Source organism: Aquila chrysaetos, chromosome 1 (assembly GCF_900496995.4).
Source record: "Aquila chrysaetos chrysaetos chromosome 1, bAquChr1.4, whole genome shotgun sequence".
Taxonomy (NCBI): Eukaryota; Metazoa; Chordata; class Aves; order Accipitriformes; family Accipitridae; genus Aquila; species Aquila chrysaetos.
Genome location: NC_044004.1, coordinates 52,080,259 through 52,095,503, shown reverse-complemented (window position 1 = coordinate 52,095,503; position 15,245 = coordinate 52,080,259). Strand labels below are relative to the sequence as shown.

Genomic DNA, 15,245 nt, shown 5'->3' with positions numbered 1-15,245 from the left:
TCCTCTTGTCTCTCATCATCTGCACTAGATATGAGATGACGATCACTTGCGTTCCTTCCTTTCCACTCACGTATTCTCCTAGTAGATCTATTTCTTCCGTACTTGTGCCTTTTCCTGGTCCTTTCTTTCCCTGCTACAGAATGACTAAGAACCTTTGTTCTTTCTCTGCCAGTGAGAGATTTTCCTGTTCCCTTTAGACTTTGGCTTCCAAATACGAGTGACCCTTAAATCCAAAGTCTCTCTTCATTACAACAACTTCAGCTTCAGGGGCAGTCACAATTGGCTGCTAAAGTGCCAGGGCTAGCACCCTCTTCAAAGTTCTTACTGAAGAAGTAAAGGTGTCATGGGGAGGACAAAAATGGAACTCACTTCACTGCAAAAGTTATCTTTGAACTGATACTTTATGGCCTTAGAACATCCTGACACATGAAAATACAAACACATAGCATCTTTGTTATCCTCTTTACCTTTTTTTTTTCCACAGCAAGGGGAGCACCCATTTTCTCCATCACAGAATAACTTACAAACTGCATACATTTGCTTTATATTATATCCTAAATGTGCATCTAGACTTTAAGACAAGGTCAGCAATTCTCCAGAGGGCGGGGTGATGCCCCTCACTGTCTGCTTCATCTTCTAACCACTGCCTCACATAGGACATTTTTGTTTCTCCATCTGACCAAACTCCAGGCCAGCAGTGAAGCTGCAGCTAGGTCTGTTTCTGTAGCTGGGACTCCATGAAATCATCTAGAATACAAGACCTTCTGGTCACACTAACTGCAGAGCAGTATAGCCTCCACCACACTGCATGGCACTGGTCTTCACCCTACTTTCTTAAACCTTCCCCACCTCCAGAACTCCTCTGCATTCAGCAAAGCAGCACGCACAGCTCAGATTTACAAGAAAGCTGAGCAGACTGGGATGTTAGATAGATAGGTAAACGTGGAGGACATAGTTAACGTCACTTGTCAATCCACACTCCTGCATTACTGAGTTCTCAAAAGAGAAAATAAGAAAACCCTTTTATTTAACTTGCTGTCCCCGCAGCTGGCACATTTAACATAGTGGGCTGTCAGAGACAGCTAAGAATGCTTTTTGTGAAATGGAGTCCTCTATGGGTCATGTCCTAAGAGCTAGTTGGTATTGATTCCTAGAAACTTAGCTTATCATGACAAGAAAAAATACAGCTCTATGCTGCATGCTGACCCTGCATGGTGCAGAGTGGACAGGACAGAAAAAGACTAAATTTGTTATAAACTTTCACTAAATACATATATATACATATATATGCACATTTACATAGGCGAAAAAGATCATCCCTCTGATGGTGGGTGACAGGTGCTGCCTTCCATTGACAGAAGCCATGCACCATTATACCTTCCCGTTCTTGATATAATCCAATTTAAAGAGAAAAACAGTCCTTAAGTTCCAGCCCAAATCTCTTTTAGCTGCAAAGACACCATTAGACAATCCAGTTGCATATGTATTGCGAGATGACCTTAGCTTTGAACAGTTTTGCAACCTTCTCACATGATGCAAATTTGTTGTCACTAATTACTCCATGACTGTGAGCCAGCAGGAGTTGCACTCTGCAGTTGAAGTGACCCCAGACAAGTGGAATGAAATTTTGAGTGTATAAGCAGGACAGAAGTGTATTGCTGCACTCTGCCTTTACTGGTAGAGGTCAGAATTCCGGAAAATTTAGTTGCAGTGGTCCAAAGAAACACTAAAGAATCTTATTTGAATATAACATCAGTATTACAGCAGTCTCAACTAGTTAAGTTATACCTGGTAGAGTGTAAGTATTTCTCTTGCACTCTAGGAAAAGCCCAAAGATTTTAAAGGTAATTTAACACACATATTTAGTAATACATTCTCAGGAAAAAAAAAAAAAAAAAGCTCCAAATCACATTGGCTTTGATGCTACCCTTCCAGGGAAATCTTTAAATTGGACATAATGAGAGATCCAAGGTCAAAAGGGAAAGAGGGAGTTGTGTTGTACCGTACTTCTCTCACGCCTTATATTTTCATTCATTTTGCAGTTCAGAAAGGTAGTCACCAGAAATTCAATGTTCTATACCAATGATTCTTACCAAATTGCCTTGCAGTACAGGTCACACAGTTCATATACTCCCCTCTGTTATGTCTGCTCTTGTGTTTCAACTGACTGCCTTACACAGATGGTTTCTTCATCCATCTCTGAATTTCTGTTCCCTACCGTTCCTGAGTGGTAGTATCAGGATGCTACTCTGCAAAGAACAATAATTCTGATTTCCCCAAGTGTACTGTGTCATTACAATCTGCCAGGTTAGCATATCCAGCTTATCACTTCATTCCCTGTCCAAAAAGGAAGCTTCAAAATCATGTATACCCTTAAGACTTCTTTTGCAAATGTGAACCATGAGCACAACATCACGTTTTAGTCACAAGCACAAACGACAGAATACTTCACTGCAATATCAAATTAAAAACATTTGTGGAAAATCTGAAGAAAAACATTAACATCTTCCTGCATGCTTGAACAAATATTATTATTTATGCAATTCAGGATGTCACAAAATTAGTTGTCTAGACCTTGTAATATACTGTGAAACTCCTTCATACCGATGTGGTAGTAGGAACATGTTCCTTAAAATGCTTTGGCACCTGTGGGAAATCAAGTACGGTCAAACATTAGTTCACACGAAATAAACCAGTGATTCAGGTTCCACAGACGACATGCAATAAAAAAAAGTTCATCTATATTGTAGTAAGCTGTCAGAAGATTTATTTTCTATGTGATAGACAGAATTTTTAGCATTACAGAGATCATTGCCTTCTAAATCCAGGCTTGGTTTTGTTTTTTGAATTGAACAACAAAATATAAAAATATTTCCTTCTTATTTGTTCCTTAATAATAACAACCTTACAAAACGCTGGGCAACGTTTGCTGTATCTCAAAAGGGCAATAGCTTTGCTGAAGTTCAACTTTCTTAGTGTTTTTCTTACCAGATATTCTGTCCTGGGACTTTTTAAAAAGAGTGTTTAATGCGTTATCAAAAATCTATCCATGTAAAATAGAACTTTTTGATTGATTTCTAAGGCCTCCATCCTTCAGCAGCAACTTCTGGCAGGAAGCTGGACATTTCTAAGGCTTAGACATGCTATTCCAAGGATTTAGCTCACAAGGAAATAAATTTTGTGTTTGGCTGAACAGAGGAAACAAAATCTGAACTGCATAACAAACAATGACTAGAATAAAAGCAATATACTCTCATCAGAAGATTAATTTCTCCCTCTTTTGGGGGCTGGAGTGGGGAGGAGGGGACAGGAAGGTGGCTCATGTAATGAAATTTTATCACTGCCAGCAGGAACATGAGCAGAAAGGAAGACAGTCTTCACTACGGTACCTCCCACAGGAGTGCTTTCTTTTGCAGCCTTCATTTTCCTTCAAAGTTTTGTAAATATATTTCCATAATTTCGTCATATAAACAATATTATGATTTAGCTACTTCTCCTTAATTCTATCCCATAAAAAGAGCAGATCTGAATTTTTCACTTATCAGTGTAATAGCTGGCTTATTAAAAACATGCAGCAGAACTAAGTGATATTAGGATAGCCTTGCTTTCTGATATTTTTTTTAGAAACAGCTTTTACATATCTCCTTGGGACAAAGCTTCTTGAACAATATGGCTCTCTTCATTGTAAAGTGATTATATCAAATTGAAATTCATCTATCTGCTTGATGAACTTGCTTGTAGTTCAAAGACTACATAATGTTAGTTCTGATCTTTTCAATAAAAACAAATTTTTGGTGATCACCTTACCCTATTACTGAAAAAAGACTGTTCTCTATCATATTTCTCTATGATCAGCACAGAAAATTCTGATGCTCAGCCAGAGAGACAGGTTTTAAAAGAATTAAAATTAATTTATTATGAATTACTGTCAGCTAAACACTCTTCTTGATTAGGATGTCTAGCACTATTTTTCCAAAGCATCCACGCCTGCACCAAGACTTCTAAAGCCCTTTTTTTAGCAGATGACATACTTGTACAGTTTCATTTTTTTCCTTCTTTTTTGTTGGTTTGGGGTTTTGTTGTGTTTTTTTTAATAGAATGCAGCTCTGGATTAAGTTATTAAGCCCATAAACAACCCATTTTTCAAATGCTGGAAGCACCCAATGTTTTGTATTAACTTCTGTGAGACTCCCAAATACCAGTTGTATTTGAAGACTTATGCAATTTTCAAGGTAAGGACCCAGACACCTAACTTTAATAAGGGGGGGGGACAACGACAAAAACCCACTTAGTCTCTAAAACTTGGCTGTATGATAAATTCATGCCCTTAAACCAAAAGAAAGGAGAAAGGGGAGTTAAGTACTTTACTTTCTATAGCATCAGATTAAAATAACATTTATATATTCACAACATAACATACCGTCACCAACTGAATTAAGTTCTCAAAAGCCAATAAGCAACAATTGTTGCTGTCAACTTGTCAAGTAAAACTAAATTAAATGAAAACCTGAAGCATTAGCACAGAAGTAGAGGCATTTAAAAAATAAACACGAATACAGGAAATTAAGTTGCAGGAAATGAAGGATATTTTTTAAAATATTATGAAAACCATATCCTGGAGATTGCAGAACAGATGCTTTGTGAAAAAACTGATTCCAGTGAACTTAACAGTCTGTTTATTTTTACTTCCGTAAATATTTAGCAGATATTATTACAGGTATGTAACTTTTCTTTTATAGACTGAAGTCAATCAAATAATTACTTAAGTTAATGAATGTACCTTTTATTTCTTATTAAGGCAGTAACTGTCAATTAAATTCTCTATGATTAAAATGGTGGAAAGAAACAGAATGAAAATGTTTTAATGCAGCATTGCCTTAGGTCATTAATTCATGTTATGGCAACGAGTCTTGAATCTACAAAGGTCAAAGCCAGTTAATGTTGATATAATACAAATACTGAATTTGCACCACATTTGATCTTGGGCACCACAGTGTGAATCCAAATGTTATCAACACAAATTGCTACATCAACACCGGAGTTTCAGGTGCAAACCAGAAAAAAAACGATACTTAACTTCACACGGGTGACAAAGTAATTTAAGGACCATATTCCTAATACCATATCAGTATTAAAGTGGAAGGATAAACTTGCAAGCACTTGCAATTTAAGAAATAGAGGCTTTACTTTACAGTCAGAGGGATTTAGTCTCTCAATAATTATTGCTGCTATGCATTATTACACAGCGTTAATCATCTAATCACATGATTTTAATGATTTCTTAAGTTCCATGTAAGATGACTGGGATATCTGGGGAAAAAGAAAAACCGTACCTGGTTTTACAAGATCCAAGAAATGGGCAAGCAGAAATAAAGTATAGAAGTAGCAAAGAAAAAAAAGCCAGGTTTATGTTACAGGAAAAAAGCTTTAAAAAATGATTAAAATAGGTAGCTGGATATTCATGGAATCATGGAAGATGGTGATGAAGGAGATACAGTCATTGCTTATTAACTGAATACATAAAGGTATTCTAACAAGAACACTAGCTGCTAACTGCAGAAAACCCATCAAACTTTGCTTTGTAATAAAGAGTTGCTGTATGAACTGGGGTATTTCAGGAGGTCAATACAGGTACCATAGAAACAAGAACACTGTCAATTTAGATCAGAAGACCATATGATGAGAAAGGCATGATTAAAACCTTGACATTTGGTGAAGGAAGAACACAGAGTAAACTGGATTTTCAAAAAATCAGAATTCATTTAAATGTATATGAATACATTTCTTATAAGAAATAACACCAGTGCAAGCCCCAACTTCTGTCTCAGACAAGCAAGGTAGTAGCCAAACGAAAAACAATACAGGCAAGCAAACTGAACCAACAGATTACTGCCAGCATTTCTTCAATCTAAAGGCTCCATAGGGCTTGCTCGTCAAAGGACAAGTCATTATCTTTGGTATGAACCAGATCAAACTCCTAAAGCACATACAAGTTAGAATTACCTACCGCTTAGGTGAGCAAAAACTGCTGGATCATGTTTTTCAACTTCATATAGAGATATGTACACCAAGTACAGTTACAGATAAATTACCAGCTATATGGATTTTGGGTACATATTAAAAAGAAAGTCTACAGACACTTCCAGTACTCAGTATTAAACATACTGTATTTTGAAGTGTGCCCAGTCTGCTTTCATTTTCTTTGTGGTAGCTCAATTTAGTGTTTTCTATTAGATAGATATGAATTCTTAACACTAGACTCACATTGAAGAGATAGGGAACAATGACAGCTGCTTTGCATTCCAGGCGTTTTGAATACTGAATGATGCATTTTTCTTGGTCAACCAGAAACACACCTACAGATTAGATATCTCTAGATGCCTAGATTTCTCTTGTTCAACTAAGAAATCCCCTAAATGTGGATGAGATATCAGCCATACTAACTATGTTCTTAAAAAGCAATAAAGTTTAATGGGATAAATGGATTAGAAATCAGGATTACGAATTATATTAAATACATATTTCTATACAAACATGTATGAAAGAATCCAGAAGATCTGGCTATCCAGAAGATATTCTGGTTTTAATTTTCTTCTGAAAATTTAAGACAGCTATACTATTTTTGACTTCCTTATTATACCATATTATTTTTAAGCAAAACTGATTGAACATCCTTTGCTAATCTGTTCTGCACTGTCAAATTCCATTCCTCTAAGCTAAGTTCCACAGAATACATTTAATATATCCAAATAAAGGAAATTTGCAAATCAGTAGGCACCATGTGCATTGACCTTCGCTCTTCTTTTGAATTTGCAGTATGGTTCATTTTAGTCAAGCTGTTGAAACATTTGTGCTATAATGCATCAAATTAAGGCAACCAGCTGTGATGTTTAATTTAAGCTAAAAGTTTATGATCTACAACTACACAATACCTTAGGGAATAACTGATATTTCATGTTACTAAACTAAATGCAGTTACAAAATGGTTACAATCTTCCCCACGTTTTACTCAGAGCACATTGTCATTTAAGCTTTGGGCCTGTAAACAGCACAAGCATTCAGTCAAACCTGTGTATTGTAGAGAATAAATGAACAACCAGTTCTAGCCTTTGCTGAATACATAAATGCAAAGCTGTCTGGTCTAATGTGTTGTCAGATTACTCCTATATTTTATCCTCCATTATGTGTAATGGAGTTTCTCCATTTGTGAGAAAGGCAGAATTAGGAAAAGTCATTAACTATTTCATCATAATGCACCATTTTTAGCAGATATTTTGTCCAAACAGATACGGTACATAAAGTTGAATAATTGGAATAAAAAACAAACCTAAAAAAAAAACAAAAACCAAGCACTTTCTAGCTATGAAGCACTCTTGAAAGAAAATCCCCTCCAACAATGGTTAAACCATTGTATTGTTCTTGACAGTGGCAATGTGTAAAAGGAGAAAGAAACAACACTTTATGAATGATTAAGTAACAATACTTTTTGGAATGTCTTGAGAGATTAATAAAGGAGAGAAAACCTAAGGTATGGCTATATATCAGATGCAAAAAGTGTGAAAACTAATGTTAATGGAAGTTGAAACTTCAGGTTACCCATCTAGAAATGAACAAAGTCAGCTAGAACATTGATACATGGCAAAACCATTGCGCATAGTAACTAGCTCACTACTTTGTTCATCAGCGCTTGGCTGTTCTTTTTAAAAGTGTAAGCTATACATGTGATGGTTCATAATCAAAGGATATATAAGGCATATGCTCCAACTAGAAAGACACATTGATAACTCTTACTGACAATGACAATGTGCCTCCAGTGAATTACAAAGCTGATTTTCATTGATTCCAAGGTGTTCTGGGTAGGTCTTTAAACATTTTCTTAGTTACAACTGACTAGCAATCTTCTGCAAGAGCCAAAACACCCAGACAACATCAGCAAAACAAAAGATAAGATCTTCGTGCTTACTGCAGCCTTCTGGTAAGAAGCTATGTCACGGGCAAAGAGATTCCAGCACAAGCATGTGCTACAATGGACACAGCTCCACCATAGGGGTGCACTGAAGCCTCTAGTTATTTTTTTCCAAGCACACAATGTATATGAAGGCAGGCAGCTATAGGAAATTTAATTTTATTAAATTAAGAATTTTGTAGATTAATTCTATTTGTGTTAGTGCAGTCTTCCTTACTGGAAACTGGGAAATTACTACATCAACAAAATCTCTCTATCAGAACTTGCTTCAACTAAAAAGAGGGAGAACAAAAAATCTCTATATTTCTTATTACTGCAAGAACAATGAGAAACTCTCCACCTTTAACATCGAGGAACTCCCAGAAATTTTAAATACACAATAATAAAATAGATTCCCACTTTTATTTCTCTAAATTCATTTTAATCACCACCCAGCTTCCCTGCCATATTTCAATCTTGCATGATTGCAGTTGGCAATTTCATCAAAGGGTCATGCAATTGAGAAAGTCATGCTGCTTGAAAGCTGATTACTACTCCAACATCCTTGTGATAAAAACTATTAAGATCTAGTGAAGGATGAAAGCAAGCACAGAATCTGCTGCTTTCAACTACATGCTGTTTGATACCACTCCGGAATCAGAAAAGTCTGCTGTATTAACACTTGAAAACTGGAGATTACCTGGTACAACATAAATGTCTGTTTTCCACAACAATATTTCAAAACCTTTCCTTCAGACTCAGGAAAAAAAACAAAAATTCAAAATGAACAAAGCCAACCTCAGCCTAAGATGGTTTATAATGTTCTAAACAATTGCTTAAAGGATTTTTTAAGAGAAAACCTGGTGCTGAATACTTGGCTTGATATTTAATAACACAATTATGAAGGGACAATCATTAAAACACTCATATGAAAGTTTATGCAAATGATATGCCATCTGTACCATTTCAAACAAGCACTATAATTTCACAGTGAGAACCAGAAACTGTGAAAAAGCCAAGTACTTTGTGGATACAAGATGTTGTAAGGCATAGTTCTAATATCTACAACATTTTCAACTGATTACAGTCTTTCACTCAAGCAGACACTAGTTACAACCCAGAAAGGAGCAAACACAACCCAACAAACTACAAAATAAAGATCCACAATAATTATACTTAAACACAAAATACTTGACAGTCAATTCCTCCTTTGTTTGCCTGCCAAATACTGAAGTCAGAATTTCACGTTACTCTGGCAACAGTGAATTAGATCAAGTGCCTTTAAAAGTAGGCTTTCAATCCTGTTACAAGAATACACTACATCAAGAGCTGAAAAAAAAAAAAACCCAGAAAATGAATCCATAATTTACAGTTTTCAAGGTCAAAAAAACCCGAGTTGAAGCAGTTTGTTTTAAAATGTAATTTATTATGCCTAACAAACACCTAGAAAATGTTAATCATGAGTGATTTTGTTCTGCTTTTAACAGTTAATGAAGAGTATTTCAACCTCAGTGGCACTTTCCTTAGTGGCCATGTAAATACCAGCAAAAAAGAACTGAAAGAACAATGCCGATTTCTTTCCCTAAGAACCAGCTGTGTTGGAGACTTCCTGGAGACACTGGCATCTTTAAAATTCGACCAGAGCCTTATTCACAGATGACCAGGAATGATTTGAGACTGCTGTTGCTTCCAAAGTTTTTCTACTATTTTCTCCCAAAGATACCAAAATAAAAATAATTTTTAAAAAAGGTAAATGAAAATATAGTTACCTGCATGCTGAGAAAACAATTTATTTTATTCCATACTGGAACTTCAGATGTGCAAGACTTGCACACAGAGCTGAACTCCTGTTACTATGGCTAGAAAGGGTTCTTTGAGTCAGTGGCTTCCCATCCATCACTATAACTGCCCAGATGTTTGCGCTTTTTTTTTGATCACTACAATTGAGTTCCTATGAATATTACTTCCTTATTATTCCAGGTTAGCAAAGTAATAAAGCATGTGTTTAACAATGAACACATGTCAGAATCCCACTTGAATTTCATTTTAGAGTTGACTTTATCTTTTCCTAACCTACACTGATGACCAAAATTGGTGGAACTTGCAGGGATAAGCATTTGAAAATGTAAAACTATCTCACTCTTGTGTATCAAAAATTCTATATGCAGCATGTAACTTTGAAGTGTTGCTTACAAATGGTGGACTTGGTGGAGTATCACTTGAATTTGCATTTTGCAGCCAACATTATAGTGCGTAAAATGGTATTTTCTGTCAGAAGCAACTGAGAACCTGCCAACATTGATAGATGTATGTGTGAAAGACTGGACAATGCTATGAAGAAATAGCATGATATATCTGCAAAAGTAGTGTATTAATTTATTTTCTATTTTGTCTTGTGGAACAGAAAAACACACACAAGAAAGTTTTCTGGAAAAAGTTCATCTTCTGCAACTTTTACTGTAATATTTTACTAAAGTATTACCTATCAAAGAATACTAACATTTTGTATTCAGGTCTATAGCAGCTTTGCTGACTGCAGGTTTCGAACCCACTATTCTCCAATACGCTGATTCAGTGTTTTTCCCCCTTGTTTTTCTTTTACATTCTAGAAGGACAATGGTTTTTATAATTTTTAAGACTTACTGTCCTGGTTTTGGCTGGGATAGAGTTAGTTTTCTTCCTAGTAGCTGGCATAGTGCTATGTTTTGGATTCAGTATGAGAAGAATGTTGATAACACACTGATGTTTTCAGTTGGTGCTAAGTGGTGTTTAGACTAAGTCAAGGATTTTGCAGCTCCTCATGCCCAGCCAGTGAGAAGGCTGGAGGGGCACCAGAAGTTGGGAGGGGACACAGCCAGGGCACCTGACCCAAACTGGCCAACAGGGTATTCCATACCATGTGACGTCACATCTAGTATATAAACTGGGGGGAGTTGGCCTGGGGCGGATCGCTGCTCAGTAACTAACTGGCCATCAGTTGGTGGGTGGTGAGCAATTGCATTGTGCATCATTTTTTTTGTATATTCCAAACCTATTATTATTATTATTGTCATTTTATTATTGTTATTATTATCATTATTAGTTTCTTCCTTTCTGTTCTATTAAACTGTTCTTATCTCAACCTACGAGTTTTACTTTTTTTTATGATTCTTTCCCCCATCCCACTGGGGGCGGGGGGGGGGAGTGAATGAGCAGCTGCGTGGTGCTTAGTTGCTGGCTGGGGTTAAACCACGACACTTACCTTGAAGTTCATTTTTACTAAGGGTATGTGTATAACTTTCTTAATAGTCTTCATTTTGACAAACCACTTAGGAAAAAAAATCCTTATATTTTGTAAGGATAACTATTAAATATCAACAGCTAAGATTTGAGCCCTTTTTGGAGAAGAATGCAGCAGGGGAAAGAGGGTGGTAACGCTTGTATTTTTCCACTAATCAGAATGTATCTGCTTTACATGAAACAAATGTATGGTTCATGAAAATGTAAGTTCTGGTAATACCAAGAATTATATTGTCAAAGATTTTAGGGTAAACCCATACGAAGAATATTTCATTTTCTCCCCATGGACTATACTACAATCAGGACTGAATTATATCATAATCCATACAACCTCCTTCTAAAACACATTAGTGCTGCATTCAACAAAATCTTACATTCTACACATTTAAATTTTTCGCAGAAAATCTGAAGAAACTAGTAATTCCTAATAACTCTCATGTAAAACTGGCCAACAGGCTTTTTAAAGACAGACACAGACATGCATTTACAGCTTTAGAACTGTATCCTGCAGAATAAATTCCTGTGTGGAAAATCCCCTTTTATCCTAAAGTTTCAGGAAACTACCAAGTGCCAAAGTACTTAAGCAGTTCATACATTCAGTAAGAAGTCCCACAGTGTAATGGAAACATTGCACTTTCTCTCTTTCAAAGTAAAAGCTTTGCTTGTCTTTGGGCTTTTATTTCTGTTCAAGAGATTAATGAATTACTTTTTAATTATAAGGAAGGCTACTGTATGGTAGGTATAGAATATGGTTTTTGAAGAAAAGCATTGTCTTCATGGTGAGTTTCTTTTTCATGGTTGAAAAGCCCTTCTAGACATCAAGTTATTCATTGCAAGCCACTGCAGAAGTGGCTCGCCAAGCACAGAAACATATAGCCAAACACAGAAAGTGTCGCACTTTCTCCGCTGCGACAACCTAGGGAAAATGACACATCGCCAGGGACTCGCCCTGGGGAGAAAACAGACCAACACAGATACTGTGGATCAAACGATTTCTCCGTTTATTAACTGCGCAACACTCGGTTATATATGTTTCTAGTATCTACTCACACATAAGCCATTTGTTGATTGGTTAACATGTGCTGTTCACGCGCTTAAACAAGTCTAATTGGATAAAGTCCTCTAATCACGCGAATAGTTTCCTCCACCTGCATGCTGTCTTGCACTCTGTCTTCAGTCACATCGCCCTCCTGTTATCAGTCACGTACGCCTGACCTTGTTCTACTTTTTGTGCATTCTTCAGCAAGCTCATAATAATAGTGCCTTTGTGCAGTTAGTAAACTTAAAACAACAGTTGTGCCTTGTCCAGTTTCCTTCGTCCTCCCACAATTTCTCCCACAAATTCTCCCACAGAAAGCACCTGTTCTTCATGAGGAAAAGTACTGGAAGGCTTCAGTACCCCTCATTGGCCAGCTTGCCACACTTGCTCTTTCTATAGTTCAAGGAGAGCAATAAAGCTCTGGAAAGGAGCGGGAACCAGCCTCTCCACGAGGGACTGCCCAGGAGACCTCCAGTGAGCTTCTGGGGAAGAGGGCAAAAGAAGCCTAAACCCAGATATGAGCAGTATTGGTTTTGCACACCTAACATTGCCATTCCAAAGTATAATAGACATTTCCAAGCTTAATTTAAATGCACAGCTTAATCAGCCTATGAGAGACATATCACAGTGAATTGCTAATACTGATGTGCATATTTTATTCTCATCTGCAGATCTGAAGGAAGATTAAAAATTTATTGGGAGAACATATGAATACTTATGAGATATGTTAGTACATATCATTACCCGTGGAGTCAGTGTTAATTTCTTAATTCCACATTAACAGAAGCAAGGAAATGGAAAGTGACACAGATTAGTCGTGCTGAATATTGATGGAATTTGGGTAGGAATATAAAGTAATATTGAAAAGATTTGCATACCTATGTAAATAAATAAATATCCAAGTCTAGGTTAACAGTATATTAGATAGAAGGATCCAAAACGAAGGAACTAATTAGATTTTTTTATACAGCTTATAAAATATGAATACCTTGGCAATATTTTAGTAAATGCATTTTGTTCAAATTTAATTCTATTATGCTCAAAATATTTAAATACATTATCTTCAGTCAGTATAAGTCTAACTTTTTTTTTTTTTTTTAAATTTTTGTCTTGGGCAAAAATAAACAGTGAAATTACCACAGGAATGTTGGAGGGGGGTTGTAATTTATTTTAGTAGACAGAGCTCAGCTTTGCTTTCGTCTACTTGGCTTCTACCAAGATCAGGGTGTTAAACTAAACTGACCAGGAAGGACATATCTCAGTACACAATGACCTTGCTAACACCATATCTTTACAGACTGGAAGAGAGCAGAAACCTGGACAGAAATGGAATGGAGTACAACAAAACCGGCCTTTGAAATTGATTCTATGATTATGATTCTATGATTCCACGATTCTATTCTTACTCTCCTTCCTCAAACCCCTACTGTCCAGCTGTTCATTTCCACTGTATTTCTTGCATTCCGTCTAGCACTTATGTGACCACACAAGGAGCTGGATCAGCTCTTCAACGTGAGAGCAAACTCATAATTTATTTTTGTTGGATCAGTTTTCCATTATATTCAGATTGACGCGTTCAGTTACTAGCCCTTAAATTGGAAAAGAAGAAGGAAAATGAGCAAAAACATCCCTCTCAAACGCAGATTCAGTAAAATCGACCGACAGAAGTGTGATACCTACAGAAACCAAGCATGCATTTGGAAGGATTGGGATATTATTCTTTCACCCTCTGGTGTTTCCTATCATTCAAGAATTGGGAGGAATGCTCAGGTGGGAAGCAGAATTCAAAGGAAGGAATATCTGCACACACATGTTGCTTAATAATGCCACTCATGGATAGAGCATATTGTGGATGTAGAAACTGTAGATGGATTAAAAACTTTATTTGGCAGATTTGGAGAAGAAAAAAAATAAATAAATCCATCAGTGTTTATAAAACATAAAGGTAAACCTTCAACTCAGAATGCTCAAAGCCAACAAATTACTGTAAAATGTGAAGCTATGCTAGGAAAAGCAGTACTGTACTGTCTTTCCCAAGGCATCTGCTACTGACTACTATTAGAGATAGGACTTTATGAGATGAACAGTTCAGCTGAACCAGCTGATGATGGTTCTCATATTTTTAGAAATAAATTATTTTTATGACTTTATGGAGAAAGCTGCAAGCATTACACTGGAGCGGGCAATATAGCTCACAGTGAAATTTCAGGAAAATTAAAGCCTAACTTCTGGCCAAGCACTTAAACACATGCCTAATTTTAAGGTCATGCATAATTGCAGTCACTTAAAAAAACACTACTTATTTAAATCACACATAATGCTCAAGCAGGAAATGACCCAGAGGATGGTACGGAACTACTCATAACCTTCCTTCCTTTTCAGTTTTAGGTTAACCTCTGGCTTATTATAAAGAAAAGTTTTTGAACACAATTGACTGTCAGTGTTTTAGAGATTGGATGCAACTTTAACATACTGACATCATCGCTAATGCTTTTTGAAAACTAAACCCAATAATTACTGTCACTTTTTAATAAAGACAAAGGGGGATCACTGAAGTCATTAAATGAGAATATGAAATGCATCATTTTGTTATAATATGGTTAAAATAGTCATTTTACAGTTGTCAGTGTTTAAAGGGGTTAGTGTTAGGCTATTCATCTGGAAGATAGTATTTCATATGTAGCCTGTAATATGAAAATGAAGTCTTACTTTCATTCTATAATTAATGTGTGTTTGGAAGTAGGTACTTCCACTTCAGAAGAGAAATAAGCTAGTACAGCAAAACATTCACTTTTGCATGTTACAAAGCAGGCTATTTTGCTGGCTCTGTGATAATCAGGCCTTGAACATCAAAATGTTATTTTGCTTTACATTACAAAAAGGTTTGAGAGTTACGGACATGTAAGAAATTTAAGTACCCAGAAACATACACATTAGATAACTTCCTTGTGTTTCTGTACTCACTTCTCAGTGGCGAAAATA

The 15,245-nt window shown here is 36.3% G+C and overlaps 1 protein-coding gene across 2 annotated transcripts in view; it reads right to left on the bottom strand.

Annotated features, from left to right (window-relative positions):
* CCSER1 (coiled-coil serine rich protein 1) overlaps positions 1 to 15,245 on the bottom strand; it is a 723,061-nt gene that overhangs the window by 283,848 nt on the left and 423,968 nt on the right. The window lies entirely within an intron of this gene.